This window comes from Phyllobates terribilis, unplaced genomic scaffold, assembly GCF_046119375.1.
Source record: "Phyllobates terribilis strain yellow unplaced genomic scaffold, ASM4611937v1 Scaffold_8__6_contigs__length_399053987, whole genome shotgun sequence".
Classification (NCBI taxonomy): Eukaryota; Metazoa; Chordata; class Amphibia; order Anura; family Dendrobatidae; genus Phyllobates; species Phyllobates terribilis.
Window position 1 is genome coordinate 350,079,091 of NW_027362768.1, and position 14,876 is coordinate 350,093,966.

The 14,876-nt window shown below is 42.6% G+C and overlaps 1 long non-coding RNA gene across 2 annotated transcripts in view; it reads right to left on the reverse strand.

The window, feature by feature from the left end:
- The window catches only part of LOC141156559 (uncharacterized), an 810,169-nt gene that overhangs the window by 340,774 nt on the left and 454,519 nt on the right, over positions 1-14,876 (reverse strand). The window contains exon 3 of one of the 2 annotated variants that reach the window (XR_012247671.1): positions 14,161-14,263. The exons of the other annotated variant lie outside the window; for it this stretch is intronic. This is a non-coding gene — a long non-coding RNA (uncharacterized lncRNA). Of the gene's footprint in view, positions 1-14,160; positions 14,264-14,876 lie in introns of those variants that run through there. 2 annotated transcript variants of the gene reach the window in all.

Genomic DNA, 14,876 nt, shown 5'->3' on the forward strand with positions numbered 1-14,876 from the left:
CTCAAATCAACTCCAAGCCTTTTATCTGCTTAATTGAGAATGACATAACGAAGGGATTGCTCACACCTGTCCATGAAATAGCCTTGGAGTCAATTGTCCAATTACTTTTGGTCCCTTTAAAAACAGGGTGGCACATGTTAAGGAGCTGAAACTCCTAAACCCTTCATCCAATTTTAATGTGGATACCCTCAAATGAAAGCTGAAAGTCTGAACTTCAACTGCATCTGAATTATTTTTTTTTAATTCATTGTTGCAATGTCTAGAACCAAAATTAGAAAAATGTTGTCTCTGTCCAAATATATATGGACCTACAGTAACTGTATATACCAAGTATAGGGATTTAAAACTTAACTTTTACTATCAAGAATAAAAGATTTGGCAATCCTCTATACAAAATTGACAATACACATAACAAATATGTTAAAAAGTAGAAAATGTGCCCATGTCCCTGTATAGGATCATACTCTGACAATAGTCAAAAAAGTGGCAACAAGGCATCAGTGAATACCTATATAAATATATAACATGTTACAACAAAACCAAACAATAAAGTCCAGAAATTGTATACAGTAGGGCCAATGGATATAAGGAAAGATCTCACCAAATTCGCTGGTCTCCAAATTCCTCCAACAGGTCCTCATCCATAAAGGCCCAAATCATGGAGTCCAAGGTGTTGATTATCCCTTTCAGTCCCTATAATGTTGACTGACCCTCAAACGTATTCTGCGCTCCAGTGCACCGGAAGTGACGTGCATACGTGTCGCTAATGGTGCGCCCCATCTACTTGGCACGCAGGGTGCGTTCCAGCATACCGGAAGTGACGTGCCGGCGTACCGACAACGAAGTTTGCGGCTCCCCCGGAAATATAGTAGGGAAACTGTGGAGCGCATACAGCATAGTTTGCGGCTCCCCCGGAAATCCTGTGGAGAGCATACAGCGTTCCATAATAGCATAGTGGCGCATACATCCCGGAACCAACCGGCGGTCCACAAACATGAGATATAATATTAAATCTGGTTATAGGGGCGTGCCCTATGTTTATTGCAGGGTCACAGATATGGGTGGTTATGTAATCCTATTTGCCCAAATAAGGTGAGAATGTCTTGGATAGGTCCACTTGATTAGTTTATTTTTGAATCTACCAATTACGACACATCTACATAACTAAGGGGTGGGGCACCACTCTCCAGGTGTCCACACTCCCTGATTTAGACATGCTATAAATTGCTGGCAGCCTCTATGGAATCTGCCATTGCCTAAAATTACAACCCAGATAGAGGGTTCCCAGCCCAGTTCCCAGCCCTATATTCTACAGTTTTTTGTGCCAATCCCCTGATGACTCAAGATTTTTGAAGAAACGCGTCGGGAGGCGCATAGGGTCAGTTCAGGGCTGTCCAGGTTTTCAGGGTCACCTCTTGACTGCCCTTGTAAGGGCGGGAGTCTTGGGGTTTGAGGGTCAGTCAAGATTATGGAGACTGACAGGGATAATCAACCCCTTGGACTCCATGATTTGGGCCTTTATGGATGAGGACCTGTTGGAGGAATTTGGAGACCAGCGAATTTGGTGAGATCTTTCCTTATATCCATTGGCCCTACTGTATACAATTTCTGGACTTTATTGTCTGGTTTAGTTGTAACATGTTATATATTTATATAGGTATTCACTGATGCCTTGTTGCCACCTTTTTGACTATTGTCAGAGTATGATCCTAAACAGGGACATGGACATATTTTATAGTTTTTAACATATTTGTTATGTGTATTGTCAATTTTGTATTGAGGATTGCCAAATCTTTTATTCTTAATAGTAAAAGTTAAGTTTTAAATCCACTATAGTTGCTATATATGATTTATAAATTATATTACCACATGTCAAACAATTTACCAGTTGGTGCAGTAGATTCTAAGAAAACCAACAGACTCCGCATTCATGATCTGCATGTTTTTGAGTCGGTGTATTTGAATAATTAATTGTTAGGGGGTGTGTTCAAAATAATAGCAGTGTGGAGTTCAATAGTGAGGTCAATCATTCTGTGAAGACACAGGTATGAATCAGGTGGCCCTTATTTAAGGATGAAGCCAGCACATGTTGTACATGCATTTCTCCTTGAAAGCTTGAGAAATCTGGGTCATTTGAGACATTGTTCAGAAGAACAGCGTACTTTGATTAAAAAGTTGTTTGGAAAGGGTAAAAATTATATAGAAGTGCAGACTATGATAGGCTGTTCAGCTAAAATGATCTCCAATGCTTTAAAATGGAAAGCAAAACCAGAGAGACGTGGAAAAAAAACAGAAGACTACCATTCGAATGGATCGAAGAATATCCAGAATGGAAAAGGTTCAGCCAATGATCAGCTCCAGGATGATCAAAGACCGTCTCAAGTTACCTGTGAGTACTGTGACAGTTAGAAGATGCCTGTGTGAAGCTAATCTCTTAGCATGAAGTCCCCGCAAAGTCCCACTGTTAAAAAAAGACATGTACTGAAGCGGATACAGTTTGTCCAAGAACTCATCAACTAGCCTAAAGAGAAGTGGAGAAACATTTTGTGGACTGATGAAAGTAAAATTGTTCTTTTTGAGTCCAATGGGCACAGACAGTTCGTCAGACGACCCCTAAACTCTGCATTCAAGCCACAGTACACTCTGAAGACAGTGAAGCATGGTGGAGCAAGCATCATGATATGGGCACGTTTCTCTTACTATGGTGCCAGACCTATTTACCGCATACCAGGGATTATGGACCAGTTTGCATATATTAAAATACTTGAAGAGGTCATGTTGCCTTACGCTGAAGAGGATATGCCCTTGAAATGGGTGTTTCAACAAGACAACGACCCTAAACACACCAGTAAACGATCAAAATCTTGGTTCCAGTCCAACAAAATAGAGGTTATGGAGTGACCAGCCCAATCCCCGGTGTTACGGATCCGGGTGGTGGAACCTCTGTGCTGCGGTGCAAGGGGGGACCAGAGAGGCGTAACTAGGTATCAACTCGGACCGACCAAGGTCGTACGGCGGTTCAATCGACTCCGTGACCAGGGAAGGACCGAGCAGAGGGACCAGGTGCTACTCTGGGTACCAACCTTGTATGAGAGCAGGTGACTCCCACGGGTCAGAAGGCAGGGACCGACCGGTACAGCAGATGAGCACGGCAGGCAGGCTGACGGGTGATCCGGGCAGACGGACAGGCAGGCGCGACAGGTAACAAGCAGGAGCCTCCAGGTAGGCTGACAGGTAGGCACGGCAGGTAACAAGCAGGAGCCTCCAGGTAGGCTGACAGGTGGGCACTGGCATGCACGGCTGGCATGCAGACAGGTAGGCACGGCAGGTAACAGGCAGATGCTTCCAGGCAAGCAGGCGGGTTGAGCCCATAGACAAACTGGCGGACTGGACCGTAGGCAGACTGTCGGGCTGGAGAGTAGACAAGCTGGCGGACAGGACTGGTAGTCAGGCTGGCGGACAGGACTGGTAGTCAGGCTGGCGGACAGGACTGGTAGTCAAGCTGGCGGACAGGACTGGTAGTCAGGCTGGCGCGGGCAGGCAGGACTTGTAGTCAGGCTAGCAGCGGGACCTGAGGGCTGAAGCAGAGTTTAACACACAAAGCTACAACCTTGCACGGGCACCTCCATATTGGAGGAGGTGCCTTTTATAGGGTAAGTCCTCCGGCCATTGGCCGGTGACTTTTTAGGACGGCGCGCGCGGCCCCTTTAAGAGGGAGCGAGCGTGTGCGCGCCCCAAGTACAGAGCCGGGGAAGCTGCGTGCACCAGCAGCAGCTGCAGGGAGGCCAGAAGACGCCGGAGCAGGACCGCGGCGGTAATGGGGACGGAGTCTCTGCCGGGCAGGAGGCAGAGACGCCGATGCTACACCCCTATCTTAATCCGATAGAACACTTGTGGGGTGACATCAAAAATGCTGTTTCTGAGGCAAAGCCAACAGATGCCAAAAAATTGTGGGGTGTAGTCAAAACATGAAACTACTTGCATTTTGCACTTAGTGCATAGCCTTTATGAGTCTAGAAGTATTACTATATGTCAAATGGACCAGAATGTGTATGAGACCCTCCTTTATTCTAATACAGGATGTATCAGAATCCCTAATTTTTGGCAGTTCTTTCTTCCTTCATAAATTACACTGAAATTACCTATTTGTTAATAAAAATAAAATTTTGGTTTAAGTCATTATACAGGAAAAAAATGATTCTTAAAGAAGTTGTCCAGTACTTTAGATTACCCCCCCCCCCCCCCAATGTATCCCCACGGGGCCCCTAAGGATTTTTGTAATTAGCTGACGTTGCAGCCAAGGATAGCGCCGCTCACAGGCATCACGTGACCCCGCGCTGACGTCACGACAAGTGAGGCGTGACAGCTGGATTGTGGGCGCCATCACCCCCCGCGTCACACCCAGCATTCACCGCGTGCGTTCCCAATGAATGGGGAGAGGGAGAGCGCGAGGTGGATGCCGGGTGTGACGCAGGGGGTAACCCCACCTACAGCCTGGCATTCACCGTGGAATGTGGAAGAGAGAGACCCCCGGCTGCTGCCAGCACTTGTCGTGACATCAGCGGATATCAGAGCCGGCTGCAGCCGGGGGTCACGTGATGCCTGTGAGCGGCCAGTGATAGCGCCACTCACAGGCATTATCTGCAACGTAAGGTAATTACAAAAATCCTTAGGGGCCCAGGGGGGATACATTGTGGGGGTAATCTAAAGTACTGGGCAACCCCTTTAACATTTTTGTTCCTGTAAAATGCAATTTCTCATTGATTGGGAATGTTTTATTGTCAGTCCTTAAAGTGGAGAAAAAGTGTCACACCATTGCTCTCAGCAGCGATCTGGGAGTCAGAGATGCCTCCAGGGGTCTTCCCCATGCTGTTCTCCTTCCATTCAGCACTTTTTCCATCCATTTGTACATTTTCACTGCCACCCAGACCTCTTTGTAGGGTCTTCCAGAAAAATGCTCGGATTTCTCATTGACTTCCATTATACTTGTTACTTGAAATGAGCTCACGAGCATTAGGAATTGTTCGGTTCGAGTAACAAGCATCTGAGCAGTTTAGTGCTCACTCATCTATAGTCTTAATATGTGCTGTTATCTACCACTATATGGTCAACAAATAGTGGTAATATCGGTTAGTGACCCACTCGGATGTTTCGCCTCGTCAGTGCTTGAAGTCTTAGCTACGATTTTGGTGGATTGTGACTGCTGGGACCCCCAGGATGCACAGCACAGAATCCAACTTGTTCTTGTGCCTGAATCTGAAATAGAGCGCTACTAAGGTAAAAGTATCTGAGTTCTTGTAAAATCAGTGGATCAGGGCATGTTTCCCCCTAGCTTGATTGCCACTTTTTGTGCACACAATGTCTATTTCAGGTGCTTTCCTCCTGGTTCCCTTATGAAAAGCACTCAATAAAAATTAAATTGAACATACACTGCAATGTAAAAACAACTTGCTGTGCAAACTGTATGTTTCAGTCTTGTCTAATCTTCTGTTTGGTGTCCAAACCGTTGGACAGATATAACAGGTATAGCATTGATATGCCATAAATGTCAGTAATATTCAATTAAATTCAAAAGGACATTAATCAATTTTAATTTTTTTTTTTAATTAAGAATTACATGAAAGGTTGAAAAGATGTTCTTGGAGGCCTTTGACTTTTGCAGATATTTCTTGCTGGTCAGACGGCCGCAGGTACAGTAGATGGTACAACTCTTTCCATGCAGGTACAGCATTGATGGTGGATGTGCTGTACTTTCTTCAGGGCACTAGATGTGAGGGTTTTCTGCCCTTGAGATGTTTCTGGTGCCCTGGTGACAGTGGGCAAAAATGCAGCTTTGTCTGATAGTGCGAGCAGCCCTGGATAATCCACGCCGGCAGGATGATATCATCCGGCGGAAGATAGAACCTATAAAAAAGATGTAAAACCGAAGTAAGTAATGGGACTCCATATTAGAGGACACTACTGTGGTGTCTCTGTGGGAGGCCGGTAGAGGAATCTTCTCCATACAGAGGTGCGGGATCATTGTCAGCCATCATACATGTGACAATCCCACCACTGACAGATGACATCTGCTCCACATGACTTATCTCACTGACATCATACAACATGGAGATTATCGGCACACTTACCTCGCCTACTACTTTCCCCCTCTTCCACTTTATCTGTTCTTTGCTGTTTTCTCAGATTTAGTGCAGATTTCTTTCTCTCCTGAACTGGAGGTTCTAATAAAAAGTCAGAAAAAGATGTTGATTATAAACTCCTCAAAGATTAATTTTATATGTTTATAGAGTTACTCAAACTGGTTAATATGCACTTGTAGCTTTTCTGTGTGCGGCCGTGTGGTGTCTCCCTTATTAACATGACATTACTTGCAGCAAACCAAAGTGTTTTTATATAATCCGTCAGATAACACTTAAGCGTAAGTTTAAAGAAGACTCATCACCAGGTCTTAAGTGTCCAGAATTCACTCTTACTTTATTCCCCCTGCTCCCCTGAGGACTCTGTTTTTGGTTTTTATTAAAATCCCCCTTAGGCTATGTGCCCACGATGCAGAAATGCTCCGGATTTTTTTTTGAGCGTTTCTGCATCTCCCTGGCACAAAAAACGCATGCGGATTGTACACGCGGATTGTACACGCGGATTGTACACGCGGATTGTACATGCGTTTTTCCTGCCAGGGACATGCGGATGCGAAGCGTTTTGATCGAAAGAATGGTAAAAAATAAAAAATAAATATACTTGCCTTCTGATGGCCCCCGGAGTCCTTGTCTTGGCTTGCCGGCAGCTCGCGGTAGATTTAAGGACCTGCCAACATCATTGGTCGCATGACCCGTCACATGACTAAATGACGTCAGCGCAGGTCCTTTAGTCTACCGCGATCTGCCGGCAAGCCGAGACAAGGAACCGGAGGCCATCAGAAGGTAAGTATAATATTTATTTTTTATTTTATTCTTTTTTTTTACAGGTTCTATGGTGGGGGGGGTCCGGAGGAGAGTCTCCTCTTCTCCAGACCCGAGTACCATCCGCGCATTGAAACAAATGGATTCCGCATGTACAGATGCAGTGATGCGGATTCCATGTGTTCCAATGCAAGTCAATGGCGGTGAAAACGCAGCACTTCTGCAAAATAATTGGTAGTGCTGCGGATTTTTCCGCAATGATAATCCGCAGCGGAAATTTCCGCAGCATGTGCACAGCAGATGCGGATTATCATTGGGGAACATGGCAGACCTTCTACCAAGCGTTTTTTAAGCGTTTCTGCGGCGGACTTGCCGCTGCGGAAACGATTAAAAACACATAGTGAGCACATCGCCTTACAGTTCCACAGACAGGGGCCTTTTTATTTAGTGGTCATTTTTATGGTCTTTACCACACTATAATACTGAAGAAGAGGCTGAAGACACTCCCCCCAGATAATCCTGTAAGCACCACCCCCTTGTAAAGAACATAAAAATTAGCACTAAATAAAACTGCCAATAACTCTGGAACCGTATGGTGGATTTTACCAAAACAAAAAATTGAATACTCAGGGGCAGCGGGAATAAAGTAAGTCATTATCTGAGCCTTCATGTGAAGATTCACATTACACTTTTGTATCATAGCCTATAATGGGATGGTCTATAAATCTGTACATACCTGACAATGAGGGCGAGGATGACTCACACTTTTTAGCAGTGACACACTGATTGTCACCATCATCAGTTTTGGAAGGGGGAGATTCTTTCTGCCTGTTTGGTAGAAGAAAGTCAAGTAAATTACAAGTGAAAACAATACAAAAATGAAGAACACTTGTCTGTAAGGCCATTTGGGACATCATGAAGGGGATACTCTGCTCAGGACCCCATTCTACCAGCAAGAATGGAGTCTAACTAGTAATATTGGCCTATAAAGAGCTGGGAATGAATGGCTGGTTGCAATGATCAACTGATATTGCTGTGTAATCACAAGCCAGATCCACAGTAATCAGTTATCATGGGGTGGTGGATGCTGGATTTAGATTTGTGTTACTCGTGTCTGAGCATATATCAGAGCTAAATCTCATAATAATAATAATCTACTCACCAGTCTGGGTGTTTTTCGCTGTTCTCAGGGGTACACTCTGGAGGTGACATAGGTTCTTCAATGGTCACCATCTTGGTACTGGTGGTATATAGCTAAAAAACACAAAGAAATATAAATAGATATATTTTTAAACTTTTTTTCTAATTATAGGTTTTATTCATTTTATTGACCTACATGCTTTAGACATACTTACTTTGGAAAACCTTTGAGAAGATGATTCAAAGTTTTTGATTTCTGGACAGTCATTGTCCTCACTTGTGTCCCCATCATCTGAATTCCTAAATTTATAACGCACAGAGCGATCTGAAAAGTAAAAGTGTTATGAGAAATTATTAGTATAAGCCGGTCAGACAGTCACCATGTTATTACTCATTATGATAGGAACTGATTGTCACACATAATGAAAGAAAAGGCACTCAGCAGTTTTCTGCTGATAAGGTCTCATTTTACTTACTGCTAAAGTAGCTGGTGTCCTCATCTGATTTTAGATCAGGAACGAACAGAGGCTTCTGACTTAGAAGGTTGTTAAAGTTTAAGGCACGCAGAAATGGATGAATTTTGATCTCGTGTGCCCCTCCTGGAAAAGGAAGACAAGAAAGAAATCGATAGTTATTGTCAGAGAAACTACTCCGTATCTATACAGTTTATGTTAATGTGAACTGGAGATTTAAAAGAGCCAACATGAAGGAAATGTACTAAACATTAGAGCATGAAGAATGGGGAATGGACACGTTGGTAGAGACCTTCAGTGCTCATCCTCATGGACACCTTCATTTGTCCAGAGGTGTAATAAGTCATTATTAATACTATTATCATATTACCTGTCCCAAGTCTTTGTTCTGGATTTTTTCTGAGTAGCTGAGTGATGATGCCCCGAGCATTTGGTGGAGGAAAGTAATTACATCTCCAAACAATGTCATCTGTGATATAAAAAGAAAATATTACTGGAAATAAAACCTCTTCATTTATTTACATAAAAAAGCATTTTCCTTAAAAAAAAGCTAGAAGCTAAACCAAGGAACCAATCAAACCAAATAACAGCGACATGACAAGCAGTCAGATTATTTTACTTACCACTGAGGATACTGCGTAATTTCTCCTTTTGGGAAGCCCTATAAAATGGTGTATATCCAAAGAGAAATTCATATAGGATGATGCCTACTGACCACCAGTCAACAGGTCTTCCATAGCCTTTCTGTAGGATAACTTCTGGGGCCATGTAACTAGACGTGCCAGCAGTCTGGAAAACAACAGAAGAATGAGATGATGATCAATACATACGACAAATAACATCAGTGGAAATGTGATGAGAAATGATCAGAGAAGGAGAAAGAGATGAGATATGTAAAGTAGAAGATCCTGTAAGTAAAGCCGACCTCTTTATCACAGAACTCTTTGGTGATGTCCTTAGTTGGAGCCTTATAGATGTTTGATGTTGGTCTCATGAGGCCAAGTTTTGAAACTCCAAAATCGGTCACTTTAATATGTCCTGTTGATGTTATCAGGATGCTGTAAAAGAAAAGATTGTGTCAGACCCAAGTAATAACCCATAGACTGTATAACAAACTAACTTTCATCCCCTTTATTATACCTCAAGGGTCACTTACTTTACAGGCTTCAGGTCTCTGTGCACCACACCATAGCTGTGCAGATATTCCACAGCAAGGACTGTTTCTGCAATGTACAGACGGGCCAAGGTGATAGGTAAAGGACCCCTGTGCTGTAGAAGATTGCCACAGTCTCCTCCTACAGGAAAAAGAAAATATGACAGGTGAGGGTCTGTTACAGAGTAAATTACACATGATGGGTGTGAATGTGAAACAAGCGGAGATATTGGGACAGGATGGTATATATAGAGATACACTGTGTAATGTAGAGCGTATACTGCAGAGGAACTCTGTACATAGAGACAGAGCCAGGCCTCATCTACAAGCCTCTAATTTATTTCTCTGTGAAAGTTCTCATCTATAAAAACTGTTCAAATACAGAGAAATCTTCCTTTCCTCCATAGCAGATATTGCCGCCATGCTCAGTGAGGACACACAAGGCATCTTAGTAACATTATAGTAAATGCGGTGTGGACATGTAACCGTCCATGTGGACATGTTCAGGTTATATATAAGGTGCTAGGATTAGGCAGACGTGGGCTGGATATAAATACAATGGATGTGTCCTACCTGGTGCATACTCCATGACCATACACAGATGAAGTTTAGTAGGAAAGGAGCAGAACATGGAGGCCACAAAGGGACAATCAGCGAATGTAGAGATGTCCCTCTCCTGAAAGGCCCATTTAAGGGTCTTTGGCTTTTTCAGGTTCTGCTTGTCCATTTTCTTCATAGCACATATCTTGTTTGTGTCTGTATGGCGAACTAGGTGGACGGATCTGAGGAGGAAGAAAATCCATGATTTATTATAAATTCTTACTAACAGTCCATCCATAGACCTGATCAAGTGATCTCCTGTACTAATGGTTAATACTAGATGTGCGGCCATCACTAGAAATCCATAAAATAACACTCCATAAATGATCACCTATGGAAAGTCCTCATCCACGTCACATCCTAACTGACCTGAAGAGAGACAATTAGATGTGGACAGTGATGTGGAACCATAATTTCTCTATGGTAGCATTGCAGGGGCAGGACGTAGAGACATAGGCATCGTCATAAGGAGCCCTGAGAAATAAATATTATACCAAAGTAAAGCTCACCCAAATCCTCCACAGCTGATCAGTTTGATAGGATTAAAGTCGTCCTTACAAGGATTTCTCCCCGGGTTCACTGATCCGATCAAGGCCTAAAAAGGAATAAGAAATGACATCAAGACAACGAAGCTGCAGGAGGATAAAAGCTCCAGATGCAGGAACATCTTCCGTCTATATTATATCCCCCCTGATTACACTGCAACCGAAGTAGAGGACGTGATAAAAGCCGGACCCCCCACAGACACTATTATATTATAAGGGGATATTCCCCATACACATAAATCATTGTACTGCAGGGGAGGATAAGGGACATCACACGGAGGAGACAGAATAATAACACCACCGTCACACATAATAGGTCTGATCTACATAAGAGCAGAGATATCCCATTGTCATATGGGATGTGTAATTCCCACCCGTCATCTGATGATATACAGACGTCCCATGATACTTACACTGGCAGATTCCTGGATGATTTCTGGTGGCTCAGATGTTCCACCATCAGTATTTGACGGCACAGTTATTCCTATAATAATGATAAAATAAAAAAGAGACGACATGTATTAGTCTATATCACCACTTATATAACACATCCATATAATAATGGAAATAAGACCCCTGTACATGGAATATACTAGATATAAGGGTATTCTGCACACACTGTATATATTTATGGCATATCTATATATATATATATATATATATATATATATATATATACTGTACTATGAACGTGTCATTGCGCAGGATCTGACCGAATCCTCAACAATTACATGATTGGGGACCAATGAGCCTCTTTGTACATTTGTGACCCCCTCCATTATAGTCCATGGGGGCTCATGAGCCGCCAGCGGCCTCATACATTGGATGAAGAGTAAATCTCCATGTTCTCTGCCGTTCTCTATAACTTGATATTTGTATGTAGAATATTAGATGACCGGCTTACCTTCCATCAGATCAGGGTTCGGCCCCGGCTGACTGATATCAGGGTCAGCAATATTTCCATTTTGCCCCTCTTTGGAGTCGCCTTCAGATGTTTCCTGATGGATATAATATATACAATTAATATAACATTTCACAAATACTACATTACCACATACAATAGACAGGAAGGACTAAACATTGGATTTCCTGGATAATTTCAGTATTGGACGAACTGTACAACGCCGCTCCCCCCAGTAAATCCACATTAATATACAACCCCTGGCAAAAATTATGGAATCACCGGGCTCGGAGGATGTTCATTTAGTTGTTTAATGTTGAAAAAAAAGCAGATCACAGACATGGCACAAAGCTAAAGTAATTTCCAATGGCAACTTTAGGGCTTTAAGAAACACTAAAATACATCAATATTAAAAATGTGGTACTCAGTAAGGGTAATTTTTTTTAGACCAAGCAGAGGGAAAAAATTTATGTTATCACTAAATTCTGAAGAAAAAATTATGGAATCACCCTGTAAATTTTAATTTCCAAAACTAACACCTGCATCAAATTAGATCTGCTAGTTAGTCTGCATCTAAAAAGGAGTGATCACACCTTGGAGAGCTGTTGCATCAAGTGGACTGACATGACTCATGGCTCCAACACGAGAGATGTCAATTGAAACAAATTAGAGGATTATCAAACTCTTAAAAGAAGGTAAATCATCACACAATGTTGCAAAAGATGTTGTTTTTTCACAGTCAGCTGTGTCTAAAATATGGACCAAATAGAAACAACATGGGAAGGTTGTTAAATGCAAATATACTGGTAGACCAAGGAAGACATCAAAGCGTCAAGACCGGAAACTTAATGCAATATGTCTTCAAAACAGGAAATGCACAACAAAACAAATGAGGAATGAATTGGAGGAAACTGGAGTCAATGTCTGTGACCGAACTGTAAGAAACCGCCGAAAGGAAATGGGATTTACATACAGAAAAGCTAAACATAAGCCATCATTAACACCTAAACACAAAAAAAACAAGGTTACAATGGGCTAAGGAAAAGCAATTGTGGACTGTGGATGACTGGATGAAAGTCATATTCAGTGATGAATCGCGAATCTGCATTGGGCAAGGTGATGATGCTGGAACTTTTGTTTGGTGCCGTTCCAATGAGATTTATAAAGATGACTGCATGAAGAGAACATGCAAATTTCCACAGTCATTGATGATATGAGGCTGCATGTCAGGTAAAGGCATTGGGGAGATGGCTGTCATTACATCTTCAATAAATGCCCAAGTTTACATTGATATTTTGGACAGTCTTCTTATCCCATCAATTGAAACGATGTTTGGGGATGATGACATCATTTTTCAAGATGATAATGCATCCTGCCATAGAGCAAAAACTGTGAAAACATTCCTTGAAAGAAGACACATAAGGTCAATGTCATGGCCTGCAAATAGTCCGGATCTGAATCCAATTGAAAATCTTTGGTGGAAGTTGAAGAAAATGGTGCATGACAAAGCTCCAACATGCAAAGCTGATCTGGCAACAGCAATCAGAGAAAGTTGGAGCCAGATTGATGAAGAGTACTGTTTGTCACTCATTAAGTCCATGCCTCAGAGACTGCAAGCTGTTATTAAAGCCAGAGGTGGTGCAACAAAATACTAGTGATGTATTGGAGTGTTCTTTTGTGTGTTTGTTTTCCATGATTCCATAATTTTTCCTCAGAATTGAGTGATTCCATATTTGTTTCAATTGACATCTCTCGTGTTGGAGCCATGAGTCATATCAGTCCACTTGGTGCAACAGCTCTCCAAGGTGTGATCACTCCTTTTTATATGCAGACTAACTAGCAGATCTAATTTGATGCAGGTGTTAGTATTGGAAATGAAAATTTACAGGGTGATTCCATAATTTTTTCTTCAGAATTTAGTGATTCCATAATTTTTTTCCCTCTACTTGGTATGAAAAAAATTACCCTTACTGAGTACCACATTTTTAATCTTGATTTCTTTTAGTGTATCTTATAGCCCTAAAGTTGCCATTTGAAATGACTTTAGTTTTGTGCCATGTCTGTAATCTGCTTTTTTTTCAACAACATTAAACAACTGAATGAACATCCTCCGAGCCCGGTGATTCCATAAGTTTTGCCAGGGTTTGTATAAGGGACTTGTATCTACAACTGATCTCCAATATCTTCTATCAGGACTACAGCATTTATAAGAAGGAAGATTGTGATCATCGAGAGAGACAGAAGCGGAAATACTAACTCCGCACCGCTGAGTACAGACTGTCCTCACAGATGATGGAGCCGCAGAGACAGGCGGCCAAAAATGTCCTGTGTCTGCCTGGAGCGGACAGGGAGGCCTCTACCACCATAAATCTGAGCTTCTGCTATATGACGGTAATCTGGAGAAGATCAGACAACAAGGACATGAGATATAGAAGACGATGGCTCCTTACCAGGCGCTCCAGGGAGTAGGCCGGATACTCCAGTACAAGCAGGACATTCTGGGCCAGTTGTTTAATAAAGGCCAATTCTCCACTATGGGATTTTTCTTCAGCCTATAGAGATGGAAATAAACAAGAAAGGAAAATCATGAGAGAAAGTGCAGAATGGAGGACGCCATTTATATCGCCGTGTTACTCCTGATATCGGCACTACAAATGCTACATGACAGCTGACGAGGGATCCGGTCATTTGTAAACCTCTAAAGGGATCCTGTCATGTAAAGTAATGCTAGTAACCTGCAGATATGGAGTTGATATACAGGTTATTAGCATTCTGACACTGTGCTGCCATATTAGCACCGGCTGTCAGTCAGTGCCGGGTGCGGTCACAGCCGCCGCTCACTATGCAGAGAACGGTGACTGAAAGCCTGCCGGCGCCACCGATATGACTGAAAGAGTGAGGCTGCCTGGGGGATACAGTTTATTTCAGTGTGGCGGCTCCATGGTGTCAGAACGCTATTAACCTGCAGATTAAGGTGCATATTAATAGCATTATTTTAGGCGACAGGTTCCCTTTATATCTCCACGTCCACCCTCCACACCTAGGGCATGTAAGTAAGACACATGACTGCTTACGACTTGTGTAAATCGGCCTGTGACAATTAAAAATCACATCTCCCCAAACCATCTACTTATCAAGTACCGCCTTTTAAATCCTCCTTCCTCT